Source organism: Numida meleagris, chromosome 3 (assembly GCF_002078875.1).
Source record: "Numida meleagris isolate 19003 breed g44 Domestic line chromosome 3, NumMel1.0, whole genome shotgun sequence".
In the NCBI taxonomy this organism is placed as follows: Eukaryota; Metazoa; Chordata; class Aves; order Galliformes; family Numididae; genus Numida; species Numida meleagris.
This window is the reverse complement of record NC_034411.1, coordinates 35,813,919-35,827,683: the sequence shown is the minus strand read 5'-3', so window position 1 is coordinate 35,827,683 and position 13,765 is coordinate 35,813,919. Positions and strand designations below refer to the sequence as shown.

The window sequence follows — 13,765 nt, the reverse complement described above, 5'->3', positions numbered from 1 at the left end:
CAGGTATCCATTAGAGTGGCCAGCTGTCCCCCTTAGATCCAGAGATTGGCCTGTATCCTGAGCAGCTGCAAGGTATTTTTCTATGTAAAGGCAGTCCTGGTCTCTGGAGATGGCATGGGAAAACAGAAATGTCAAATCACGTATGCCCCAGTTCTGGATGGCCCCAAGGGTCATTGTGAAGCATGAAAGGAAGCTGTTCTTTGTCTCTTCTCTTAGTTTCCAAATATGGGTGTATCTGGGCAGTAGGAGGAAGATGTTCTTGTTCTTGATTAGAAGAGAATTCCAAGCCATATCTTAGACTATACCAGAAGTGAACAAGTGGTGGAGCCATCATGTGTACCTAGCACTGTGTTTGAACCCATTTTGCTCTTTGATATGGTATGATAATATCATATGTTTGCTCCAGAAAGAGAATGAAGCAAGTAAAATTGCAGTGGACAGAAAGTCCTTTATCGAGACAAGCTACTCGAGAATCTAAATTATTTTAATAAAACACTTTACTCATTTTCATTTTTTCATTTTTCCGCGTCCTCTTATTTCCATTTTCCTTTTTTGCTAGTTTTCACATAGATGTAAACATAAAAAAAAGTCTTCTATTATTCATGTTATACAACAGCTGTAAGATTTCATTAACGCTGAGAATTTGAACCAAGAATCGCTATTAAAAAATCATGCATTCTTGATTTCAAAAAATGCTAGAAATAGGTAAATAATGCTATTAATTTCAATAGATTGTTCTTTACCTTCACCAAACCTAAAAATATTCTGTCTATGTCTAGTTTTACTGCATGTAGTTCCAATACTTACCTACTGTAATTTTGTCATTCAGTTGTCTCCTGGTCTGAAGAGTCCATTACCAGTGCTTCCTGCCGTTATTAAGGGTTTAAAAGTGTGTCCTTGGTAAGGTAAATAAGCTGAGTTCCTGGAACTTTCCTCGTTACAGATTATTTTTTTTTCCCAACACTTGAATCGTTCTCTTGAAAATTCTCCGAAGTTTCTCCAAGTTTCAACATCAATCTTGAATTGTATACATTAGCTTGGATGTAGCAGTAGTCATTCTAGTGCCAGGTACAGAAGTAGGACTGAAATTCTCTTGCCTATATACATGTCCAGTGATTGTATTAGCATTTTTTGATGATTGGCAACACATGATAGCTACCTTAATGTGATTATTCTTATGTTTTTCTGCAAGACAAGCCTCTGTGTCATCTTCTGTAATTATAGCATCTACTTTGACTTATGTGTGGCTCTTCTGTTGCCACTGTATGTACTTAACTCCACGTCATCCAGTAGTAGTGACCTGCCCTTCATTTGTTATCTGTTTTTTGACACACAGGTTTTATCAGTGATAGATTTAGGATCTGTTAAAATCGATTTTTTTCTAGATTAATGATTAAAATGCTGCACTGAAAATAGCACAGCCCAGAAACATGGCTTTTATAGACTTGGAGATGCAATTATTTGTTAATGATTTTCCTATTTTGAAGTATTTTTGTTTTTTTTAATAGGCTTTTGTCGTCTTCTAGATCCTTTAGTCAAAATACTGTATAATAACAAGGCAAAAAAAAATAGCAAAAAACTTAACACATTAGTATGAATACCTCTATAATCATAAACAGTAATCATATTGAAGACTTTGCTAAATGAGTTATATTTTCAGTACACACATCTTAGCATTGATATTGATCGCCTTTTAAACTCTCAGTAGTTAATCTTAAGTCCTTGATACACCCTACAAGTATCAATTTCAGGCTTGAAGGTTTGTGTTTGTATTTGCTAATTTGTTTATTCTTTCAAAATACTATCACAATATTAGCTTTCAGTTAATCCTCTGCATTTTTGAGTGCCTTAAATGATATCAGCAATGACTCATATGGTTCAGCACTGCTAACTGCCATTTGATGATTGGAAAGTCAGAGCATACCTGTATTCATCTTCTGTAACATGGATATAATACTTGCCTAATCATAGGATTCACTTGCAGGAGTGGCTAAGTTATCGAAGACCTTTCCCCAGTTTTAGGGGCTCTGCTGACCTCTGGGACCAGGTAGATCATAGAGATGCGGATTGTTGGGTTGATTTCACGCATCAGCACTTTCAGATGTTCATGCTGTTTGGGAACTGCACCCATACACTTGCATCAGTATGAATTTTTTTGAAAGCAGACTTTTAAAAGTAACAGCATGAAAGTAATTTAGACTGTACATCTTTTGTGCGTGTCAAGTGGGTGATATATTAAAAAAAAATGGTTTGGGTTAACCTGCCTATTTGAGTGTAAGTGATCATAAAGAGATTTTAGGCATCATATAAATGCACACAAATACACAAACACTTGGCAGTAAAACTTTGACCCATCAGGTCTACTTTATAGCAAGTAACAGAAGATGAAACTTTGAAATAGAGCAACATGAAAAAGACATATGATATAATGTGGTCGTGGTACTAGGCTGTAGAGAGTTATTGGTTTCTGATGGAGGGGAGGAACTGAGGAAGCTGAATTTTTGATGAAAGTAATGAAACAGTTGACAGTTTACAGTGTTCATGAATGTATAGCCTATCTGTTGCCCTGTAAATTCTTGTCTGGTGCATCTTAGTCTTTGTTATTCTGATTGCAGTTGTGTTTCTTTCTTAATCTACGTTAGAAACCAGATTAAAAAGTTCCATGTTTCAGATGAAGAACAAGAGAGCAGGGATGAGACTAATGTGTAAGTGATCTCTCGCACACTGGCATTGTATGTTATATAGCTCTTCACTCAAATTGGTATAGAAGGACTGGACATCATAACAAGAGTTTAGACCGTGGTGTCATGAATCTTTTCTTGGATACTCCCCTCAACTTTTTGCTCCACTCATACACACACAGTAGTATTTGAGTGGCAAACTTGATTGGGGCACTGTCACAGGTGAAAACTAATGTATAGCTGCACGTGGTTGTGCCAGAGAAATAAAGAGGGTAACACAGAGACAGGAAGGGAGAAGCAGTGGGGCTTGGCCAGCTAAGCTGCTCTATCCCCAGCATTGGGGTCTCAGTTTAGTGTGCATTGATTGATGCTTGCCAGTATTCAAGAAGCTCTTTTGGAACAAACTTTACCTTGTGCTAGAGTGAGCAGTTCTGCATTGCCTTTGTTGTGATTACACAAGGGTTTGCGGCTCAGCAGTATAATCTGAGAACCCTCACTACAAAAAAAAAAAGTTCTCGTGTCTAAAAACCAAAGATTCTTTAACAGAAGACATAAAATCAAAGGAGGTCAGGACCTCCAGAAATCTTCCCACTACATCATCCTCCAGTATTGCATATTCCACAGTGTTCCAGGCAAGGATTCCAGCTCTTCACCACCTTTTTAAGTAGAAAGCTTTTGTAGCTTTTTCTTGCTGTAATTTAAGCCCCAATACTTGTTGAAGTAGGCAGTGAAAACAATAATAAAAATCTTCCTTCTCCTTTTGCGAGAGCATTATGTTTGTGAGGAATAGTGTGTCCCTTTTCCGGCCTTTTCTTCTTGAAGCTAAACCATCCAATTTCTTCCGTCTTTTATCATAAAGCATAGTCTAAATCTCTGCTGATCATCTTTACTCTCTGGGTTCTCAGCTAGTTAATATTCTTCTTTGACTGTAATGCCTAGATGAGGCAGAATATTTCAGTCAAAACCTTACCATTGTTGAGTACAGCAGGGGGCTTATTTAACACATCTTGCAGGCTCTACTCCTGTTTAGAAATCCTAATGCGGTGTTTGTTTTTTTCACAATAGCATGAATGTGTTGACTCATGCTTAGCTTGTGATTCAGTCTATCCCATGGACTCTTTTAAGAAATGTCACTAGCCAGTTGTTTTCCATCCTGTATTTGCGCAGCTGATTATTCCTGTCCAAATGAAGTATTTTGTACTTATGCCTCTTGAACAGTGACCTGGTGGGGATGGGAGTTCTCTTCGCCCTCCTGTAAATTCTTTGCCAACGTTTTTTGAGTTTGTTATTGCAAAACCCACAGCATACTCAAGGACTAGCTATTCTTCAGATTAGTCTTTTATTTTTTTAGAAGGCATAGGGAGTAGAGTGTTCAATGAATACCAACTCTATTAGCAAATACTCGATATGCAGATAAGAAGATAGAAGAATCTCCTCAATTTGTGTGGTAAACTCTATAAATTCTGACTTGTTTAACCAGAGATTAAGCCCAAATGTGAAGCAAACAGCGTTAAGAAATAAAAGGCAAAAGCTGACATTGATTAAACCTTGGTAAAGTTCCATGACGTCAAGCAGATGATTAAAATTTTGGTCAGGAAAATATATTGCCAGCATGTATAGATTTTCTGTGTTCCCTTGCAATGCAATCATAACTTCTAGTACAAGGAGTTATGAAGAAAACATCTCTTTTTCTAGTATTTTGTGAAAATAAGTTTATAAAGTTCTTAGCTCACATTTAATTATCAAAAGTAAATAAACAGATCTTCAACAATTTATTTTGGAACTAAAACTGGTGCTGAACACTCCTGAGAGTATCACAGAAATAAAAATGTGTATAAATAGAAGTATGAAGTCTGATTCTGAATACTTTCTTTTTTTATAAATAACTGATTATTTACTGGTAGATCTAAGAAGTATTCAGCTGTAGCAGCAACTATGATATAAGATGCTAGATTGATTAGATTTAGCATGTTTGCTTCAAACCTCCCCAAAGTACCAGGATTTGTTTAAACTTCACTTGTAAAAGTGCTAGATTTTTGTAATCCATATTCAACTAGTCTATTTTTAAATTAATAAAACAGAAACAGACAGATTTGTTGATTGGAAAGACATTTTGGGCACTGGTCTGCTGCAGATGTTTTCTATTAATCTAATTTCCTCTAATGTCCCAGTATGGAATAATTTTGAAGCATGTATTTTTACATAATCCTGGATTGCTCAAAAAATCTTATGCAGTTATCAGTTAAGGTTGTGTTGGAGACTTCTGTGTAACATTAACTTATATGTTAATTTAACTGTATAGGTACAATAGGATTCATGGTCCTAGTCAGAAGAGTCAGAAAATACAAGCATGGAAGAAAATTCTGGCCTGTACCAAGGATTTTATTCTAAAATGTCACAAAATTAGGTGCTGTCCCTTAGCTCTAAACTCCTGATATTAATCTCACAAAGGTTAAAAAGTTTGTTAACAGATTGCCTGAAAAGTATGCCAGATGGGTATAATTTGCATCAAAATGAAAAGACGTAGATACACTCTAAAAGATTCTGTTTCCAGCATATCTCTCTCCAAACTTCAATTTGTCTGTAAGATCCTCTAAAAAGTTTACCAGCAGTAACCTACTGTTGAGCTTCACAGTCCACGCATAGACAAGTTCTTGTATTCTTTTTCCTCTAAAAATATACTGAAGGTAATATTGACTTAGTTTTTTCTGACTTCAGTGAAATTCTGAGATTGACAGATAAATCCACTGATGAACAAAAATATTCTATAAATCTAAAAAAAAATGGCTAAATCCTTCATTTCTTGGCTTTCTTTAGTTTATGTTTGACAAAGTGCTTTCAAAGAAACAACTCTTTCCTAATGTTGTAAGCTTTGGCTCCAATTACATAGAAAACAGGCAGGATGTAGTTCCTCAATTTCTGAATAAGGATGAGAAGACTAAGAGTTACTCATTATTGAAGTCTTCAATTTAGCTACCAAAACTTAGATGGAGCATCATGAAAATAACTGTTTACAGGCAGCCAAGTTGTGTGGTTTGTGCTGCACACACGTGTTAAACTTTTCCTGCAACAGTTTCACCCATTCAGCCTTATTCTCCTTAGTCCCACCTCATAATAAGCTTTGAAGGATACCTTGAAATGCAGTCCCATGGCACTTTTGATAATGAGAGCCTCATTAAATGGCCATATATAACTCTCTTCCCTCTTTCTCCCCTTGTGTTTAAAACTATGGACCTTAGCCCCCACTCAAGTGAAGGTTTGTTGTAGCGGTACATAGTGTGTGTGAATATAGGTTTTGTGTGTTTCACAGAGGAAGTGCTTTGGAAACAGGTGTCAGCAGAGCCTGGCATGGAAGTAGTGCGGCTTACTGTGAGGATCTCTTTCCAGAGTTTTTCTTGAATCATCAAATGAGGCAATCATCTAATCACTCAATAGACAATTTAGCCAGGGAAGGCAGGAAGTCAAGGTTAACTTTAAGAAGTGCTTAATCCTCCAAATGAGAACTCAAAAGTGTCTTTTCAGTTCTTTGTGAGTACTAAGCCATAATCCTACAGCCACTACTGTTTCAAAACATGCTTTATAGATCTTGCCTCTGGGTAGAGAAATCTCTGAAAAAGGAATTGCTTTTTTTTTTTTTTCTTCTTCTCAGCCTACAGGAACTCTGCTGACTTGTTTATGGCCCTTTCAGAGAGGGGTTTTGATAAACCTCATCTTTTCCAGCTGCTCACCTTCTTCAGTTTCTCATTTCTTGTTCTGCTTGACAAAAATACGTATAGGGTGTCCACACTCGGCCAGCTCTGGACCTTATGCTTGCAAAATAGTAAGCTTTCTTACAGATTTATTTGCTGGCAAACTGCTCCCTGCTGAAGCTCATTTCTCTGCTTCTCTGTTTGTTTATAGCATGACATAGGTACTCCGCTGTAGCTTTTTTTTATGTAGTACTGCAGTTAACAAATCATCCACTAGAAAATGGCCATAAAACAGTATGACCAAAAGTGTGTGACTGTTATATGTAACTAAAACACACATAAAGCCAAACAACGCTCTCCCCCAAAATTACTATGCTGAGAATTACCAGAAAACCCCACCTAACTTTTAAATGAGGAGACATCTAGAATAGAATAACCTCTATTTTCTTTTCAGTGTTACCTATATGGCTGTTCCCATACATATCACAATTTTTTTTGTTGCAAGTCATAGGTATAACTATACAGTCAACAAGCGTTTTATTTCAGTTGCCTTTTCCCCTCATATTAAAATAGGTAGAGATTTAGATTTTCCCTCCTAACAAGCCACCAGAAACAAAATAAATCTGATGGGAAAAACTACCGAAGTCTGAATAGGGAAACAATATTTGCCAAAAGCATATTTTGAAAAAAAAAAAAAAGAAACTTTCCAACAAATTAATGATAAAACCTTCCATGTCTGCTACAGTGTTTGACCTTCTGCTCTCCACCTTCCCTGCTTAAGTGCTTCTCCCATGTACTGTAACATGGTCGCTCTCGCTCTGCAGCCTGTGTGGCTCCAGGCAGTGCTCAGCACATGTTCTAGCTTCTACTGGACTTGCTTCATTTACTTTCATAGAGTTTTGAATCAGGCCCTTCAGCCTACATTTTCCACTAGTAAAACTGAAGCCACTCACACATGTTACAGCTGGATAATTTCCAGAAAGAAAAAATAGGCTGGAGGTCTAGTATAGAAGCTGGGTTCAAGCCCTGCAGCCACACACTTCCACTGTCTCTCTGGGCCATGTCTACAAGCGATCTAGCTTCTAGCTGCACCACATTCATTTTCTGTGCTGGGTCCAGGTGCTAACCAGGGTGTGCAGTGTGGAATGTGTGGCTCAGGCTCATCAGGCATAAGGGGAATCCTAGCAAGGTCTCTCCAACTCCAGATAAATGCTTTTTCTGTTGAGTTATACAGGATGCTCTGTGAAGCACATGACACATACTCCTGCTCAACAGTAGTGTAATGGACCAGCTGTCTTGGATGACAGTGCCAAAGGATACCTTCCTTTTAGGGTCCTGGCATCATCTTCCAGAGCCAACTATAGGAGCAGCAGCAGTTCCTCATGCCACCCCAGTTTCTTGTAACATGCTCCCTCTAGACCAGCCAGCCCCTTCCCGGAGATTGCAAGCTCCCAGCATTGGCATAGCTCATGTGAGGCATCCTCCTTCTGTGGCAAAATCCACTGGGTGAGCTGAGGCGCAAAATAAAAGTGTTACATTAACCCTGAAGCTAAACCAGTTCCCATAAATGAACAGTGCTAAAACATACAGCTGTTCTTCAGCTTATTCAATAAGAGATTGGACACGCTTTCTATCTCAACCAAATTCACTGGAAGGGAGAAAACAGTAAAATGGCAGTGATGACCTCAGTTATTCTATCTAAACTCCTGCTTCAGATCTGCCAGAGACACCGAGACACATGCAAATTTTGTGGCTCCAACATCAGCTGAATTACAGTAACAGAACAACTGTGAATTCTCATACAAGTTTGTTACATGGCAATTGAGGGTATATTATTTATAGGTTTCAGCAATCTTGGAATCCATACCCAGGTTCTGCACAGAAGGCCTGATTCCTTTCCAAAAAAAAAAAAAAAAAAAAAGAATGGGAACAGAAGTCAATGAACATGAGGATGGCTGGGAAGAGCTGGGGGTTAAACCAAATACAGCTGCCTCCTAGGAAATGCAGTATTTCTCCTGAGGCCTCTCTTGACAGTTTTGACAGGTTTATAACCGAGCCAATACAGTTCAGAATAGCAAAATTATTTTCCTAACCCCTGTAGTGGTTGGCTTACCCAGACCGTCTAGACAGCACAGATGTGTCTGCACTAAGTCAGTGATCCTCCCCTCACCTGTAGCACAGCAGCTTTTTTTCCTATAGATGACTATTTTATTTTGTTGATGACTAATGCATAAAGCTGCTGGAAAATACTCTTCCTCAGCCACTCAGCATTCAAGTGTGCCGTTCACATCACTATTTGACTTTTAATTTGCGACTACAGATGCAGCTTTTTAGGAGAAGGAAGGTCAGACAGAGACCATATCCATCACTAGGTATTAGGTTTTTAGTTTCTTAGAGCAAAGGCCAAGTCTCCTTGTGAAGTAGCGCCAGCAATAAGAATAGAATTTCTGTACTCACCACGTCTTCCTTTCAGCACTCTACTGTGCATTTTTTTCCATTGACAGAGTTCATTTTATTCAGCAAAAGGCTACATCCACAAGTGTGTGCATGCATGTTTTTTTCTCATGACTTCTCTTTCTGAGCTAATGGGTGTAATAGTTGCCTGAGTGATGTCACGCTGAGGCTCAGCCTTTCCATTCAGTCACTGGCAGGCTTGTGAAGAACACATGGCTGCACCTGCTTTGGGTGGAAGCACTGATACATCTCCTCAACCCTCTCCCCGCTCTGTTCCCTGTCCTCACCCACTGGTTGGCTGACCTAAAGATTTCCCTGCAAATCCATCTGGTGGGCTGTAAAGTCTCTGTTCTTGAGAACTGGAAGTGAGTTTCAGATCTACCAAGGAGCTTGATCAGTGGCAATGAATCTGGCTCATACTGGTGGAATCAACAGCTTTCACACCTTTCTGACATAAACGGAGTTGGGCAGAAGGCCCAATTAAGAACTTTACCATGCTGTTAAACACAGAAAGTGAAGTCAAGATCTTGCAGCATTTGCAGAAATAAACACTGCTGGCCAAGCCCACCCTTCAACAAATCACAAGCAACCTCATAAAGGTCCTGTGCAGCTCTGCTGGGCATGACATAAGTGTTGAGTGGCCTGTGCAACCCCTGCTGGCTCCCCTCCTGCCTGCTCTGGAAAGTGTGCATGCCCACAGGGCACACTGCCCACCTCCTTCCCGAGGGTCTGCCCTGCAGCACTGCCCTTCAGGCTCCAGCATCAGTACTTGCTATGGCTTCTTCAGACCTGCCCAGAGTATGCTGCTGCTGAACAGTTGTGTGTCATAGGAATGCCACAGTCAAATGCAAAACAGGCAGCATGTGGAAAACAGGAGGCAGGGACAGACAAAAATATGACTGTAGAGGGGAGCCTTAAGGGCACTGGCCACTTTCATTAAAGTAACATTCATGTTTCTCTAAGCTAGGGCAGATAGTTAATTATTATAGAACCCACCTGCCTTCACATGTTATGGACTATATATGAACAAGTAGCAAATTGCTATGAAACTTGTGCTCTTAAGGAGCAACAAAAAGACATCAGTGAAAAGAACTGTACACAGCAACCACTGAGAAGCATCTTAGAAAAAGCCAAAGCAACTAAGCACATTTCTATAGGTAGAACTTTATTATTTTTTGCTAATCTAAAATTTGGTAAAATTTGGACTTGATGATCCTTCTGCGTCCCTTCCAACTCACAATATTCTGTGATTCAGAACTATATGAAAAGAATGAAACATTTTTATATATAGGAGAAGTGTCTAGATGTATTTCTGGTACAGTGACAGTTGGAGGATGCGTGTATGGCATTAGATGTTTTGTGCATCAAAATTTATCTTACAATAAAACCTATTTCTCAGTCACCCTTCAGAGACTCCTTGGGAGTTTTCCAAAAAAATGGTCCTTCTTTTCCTTCTCCACTCCATAGCACATAGATTACAAAACACTGCCCTGGTTAAGTCTTTTGGTTTTATCCCCACAGTTTCTATAGGGGCTTTCTTAACAGGGGAAAACATCAGTGCAACCTGATGTTGAAGGTTATGTTCCATCCTGTTATTTCACTTGACTTTCCAAATTTACTGTACCATACATAAACTTCCCCCCTCCAAAAAAAAAAAAAAAAAAAAAAAAATCAAAGAGGAGAAGGATACAGTCTGTCACTTAGTGTGGTTTTTTTTTCTATTTTATCATGAAACTACCACCATGTGTAAACAGTTAGCAGGCAAAAGCAATACAAATCCCATCTAAATTCACAAGAATTGCTGCCTGCAATACTTGAGAGAGGAGATTAGTAATCCCCTTTCATTCATTAGTTCTATCCACACAAATGTAAGTAATTTTAACATCCAAACAGTTTGGAAAACTCCTGTTGATGCTCATTGCACTTAGGCCCCAGCTGAGGTTACCTTTGCTTTGCAGCAGCAAATGACAGTTTGCACTCAATAAAGCATTGTATGCCATTTTGTAGCTGTCTGCGGATGGCCGTAGGATGTCAGCTGTGACAAGGAAAGCGCTGACAGCTCAATCTCTAGTCTTAACAGGCACAGAAAAAAAAATAATTTCTAGCCACTTGACATTCAAGTGCATTGGTAAGACTTCTTATTTGCCTTTTCTTTTTGTTTTGACCAAACGCCAGAGATGGTTGTTTTCTGAACTACTATCATGGTGTCCTCCAGCTGTCCTGATTAGTACTCAGAGTACTCGCAGCCCCCACAGGACGCACATTTTGCATAACCCTTGCTCAGGTTTTTTGAGAAGAAAACTATCCTGTTCCCAGAGCAGTCTCTATGTGGGCATATATATTACAGAGACAAGTGATACGTTTCATTAAAATATCATTTTGTGCAGCAAAACTCCTGATTTTAGCTATTTTTGTATTTCCCTTTCAATATCACTAGCAATATCTGTGGTTATTAACATCAGGGCTTTCCAAGTGTCTTGTTGAAGTTAAGGAAAAGAGACCTTAATATTTTTTTTCCTCCAGTGTTATTTTTGTGTAATTCCACTTGGCTATGTTGAATCACAACTCCCACAGTCCTCTATTTTACACAATATTTGCTTAAAAAGAAAACAAAAAAAGACAAAGGACTGAAAAGCAAGGGCAGTTTCAGTCCTTGTTCCACACTTAAATTCAATGTCCTTTCAATTAAATTGGCTTTACATTTGAAGAATTTGAAGATGAGATATGATGCTTGACCTTGCAAGGGGCCAAGGGCTGTGGACCCAACCTAACAAGTTACTTCTGCAGAGCATGTAGCTTTGGAGCCAGAGAACCAAGCACTTTCCAGTATTTATCTGGTAGTCTATGGCAAAAACAAAGTATCCTCAGCTTGCCTTCTTTCCTCTGATGCAGATTTTAGATATTAAAGAACCAGAGTCCGTATAATAATTGAGAAATGAATACACTTTTACAGACATAAACACCATCTCTGCCTTCCCTTTTTACACTGGTGTTACATGGGAGAGTACTACAGAATTTACTTATCGCAAGCTTACAGTGGTATTCTCATTGCAAAAATTATGTACCTGTCTCTAATCAATGCGTAATAGCTCAAACAAATATTAGCTCTTCCAACAGCAGCTCACTGGAAGCAGCTGTGGTTATCTCAATTGCTTATGTCAGTCATCAGAGCAAAGTTTTTCTGTTTGCTTCTTTTCTAATTGTTGTTCCCTGCAGTTCAAAGGATAATAGGTTCCATTCAGAGCTTCTTATCACATCAAGACAACTCCACCAGCAGGTTAGCCAATTTATTTGGGCATCTAATTCCCAGCCTATTACTTTTAAAACTCTTTGAAAATTGTCTTTGAAGATTAATCCTACTTGCTTTGACACCTGATAGAAGGGCATGCCTTATTACTATTACCCAATGATGGAGCTTTAGCAGGCTCATGAGACTTGGCTCTAGGTTCAGCAGGCCAGTTTAAACAGGTTTATAATAATGCTCTTCACCTGCAACTGACCTTCTTCCCATGTCACTTTTTTTTTTTTTTTTTTTTTTTTGCTAGATCTATGACTCGGACCATTAGAAAGCTGGAAGGACCAACACTTAATCCTTAGCCACTACATTACAAACTGAAGTCAGCTGTCAGACATGAAATTGCCCCAGCCAAGAATCTGTAGCACTTTTCTCTTCATGTACCAAGTATCACACAGGACAGGAAGACAAACACAGAGGAGCCAGTGAAGCAAAATATTAGCTAAGCTCTTAGGCTGGCAAGAGAGCTTGAACATGGTAAGTCTTCCCCTTGCTTCCCCACCGCGAGGTTCCCACAGCTGTTCAGCATGGCTGTACAGCGCTCCTGCCAAACAGGTGTCCTTGCCTCCCAGAGGGCTTCTCACAAATGACTATTTGCATTCAGTTTCTGAAATGGAAACTGTTTCTATTATGAGTATAATGGAACTCTATCCAAGTAACAGATTCTGGGATCCCAAAGCCTGCGTGTTTTCATAACCTGTACTCCTGACATACCCTGCCCACTTCTAGTGAACTGGTCAGGTCAATGATTTCTTTGTGCCTGCCCTCACCCCTCCCCCCCCATGTTTTACAAGCTGGCAAATAACAGTGATGCAGGTGCCTCTTATAGGGAATACAGTAGCTTTTAGAAGCTTGAACCCAGATATGCTTAAAGCTTGAAGTTCAGGAGAACCACTACAAAAAGCTCTTATGCATAAGGAAGGGATGTGTGTGCGCGTGCATAATTCAAATACTGTCAACACTTCTTCCTTCAGTCCAGCAACTCCTACATTAATCATCCTGCAAATCAATTTGGTACTGAATAGAACTATTATGATGCAATAGTTATATAATAAATAATAACAATTTGACCATCCTAAGCTGAGGCTTCTGAAGGTTAACTGCACACTGCAACAGATTTTTTAGATAACCTGGTATCTTGATTATGCATAATCACAACATCTACAACTTTCTGATACATTCCTCACATATGAGAAAGTCAGCTTGAGCTACACTTCAGACTGAGCCTCCTGTCAAGAGTTTCTCTAATTCATTTTCAGGAAGTTTGTATGTTAAATGAATCAGCATGTCACTACATAACAGTTTTGATATTTTCCAGAGACGCTGACATACCTCTGTAAGGTACAGCACAAACACCCACACTTGAGGCAAGGCTCACTGAAGTCCTTCAGCAGAAGAGCTGGGCAGGTGCCTGTACGTGAAGGATATGAGCGTCTTGCCTACAGAGACCAGACTAGCAGAACTCCGTAGAAAGAACAGACTCCTGAACACTGACCCCTGTTCTAGCACTGATGCAATCCTGCCACTCAGGTACTTCATGTAATAAACTGTTTGTAGGTACGGCTCTGTTCCTGTGTGAGCAGATATAAGTTTTGTTATCCCATTATAAAATTGAAAGACTGGCTGTGCAAGGAACACTTCACTTC

The 13,765-nt window shown here is 39.2% G+C and overlaps 1 long non-coding RNA gene across 1 annotated transcript; it reads left to right on the top strand.

Moving 5' to 3' along the window:
* LOC110395881 lies at nucleotides 785-13,755 on the top strand. Its single transcript, XR_002436665.1, has 3 exons — nucleotides 785-900; nucleotides 12,370-12,596; nucleotides 13,438-13,755. It is a non-coding gene; the product is annotated as an uncharacterized LOC110395881 (long non-coding RNA).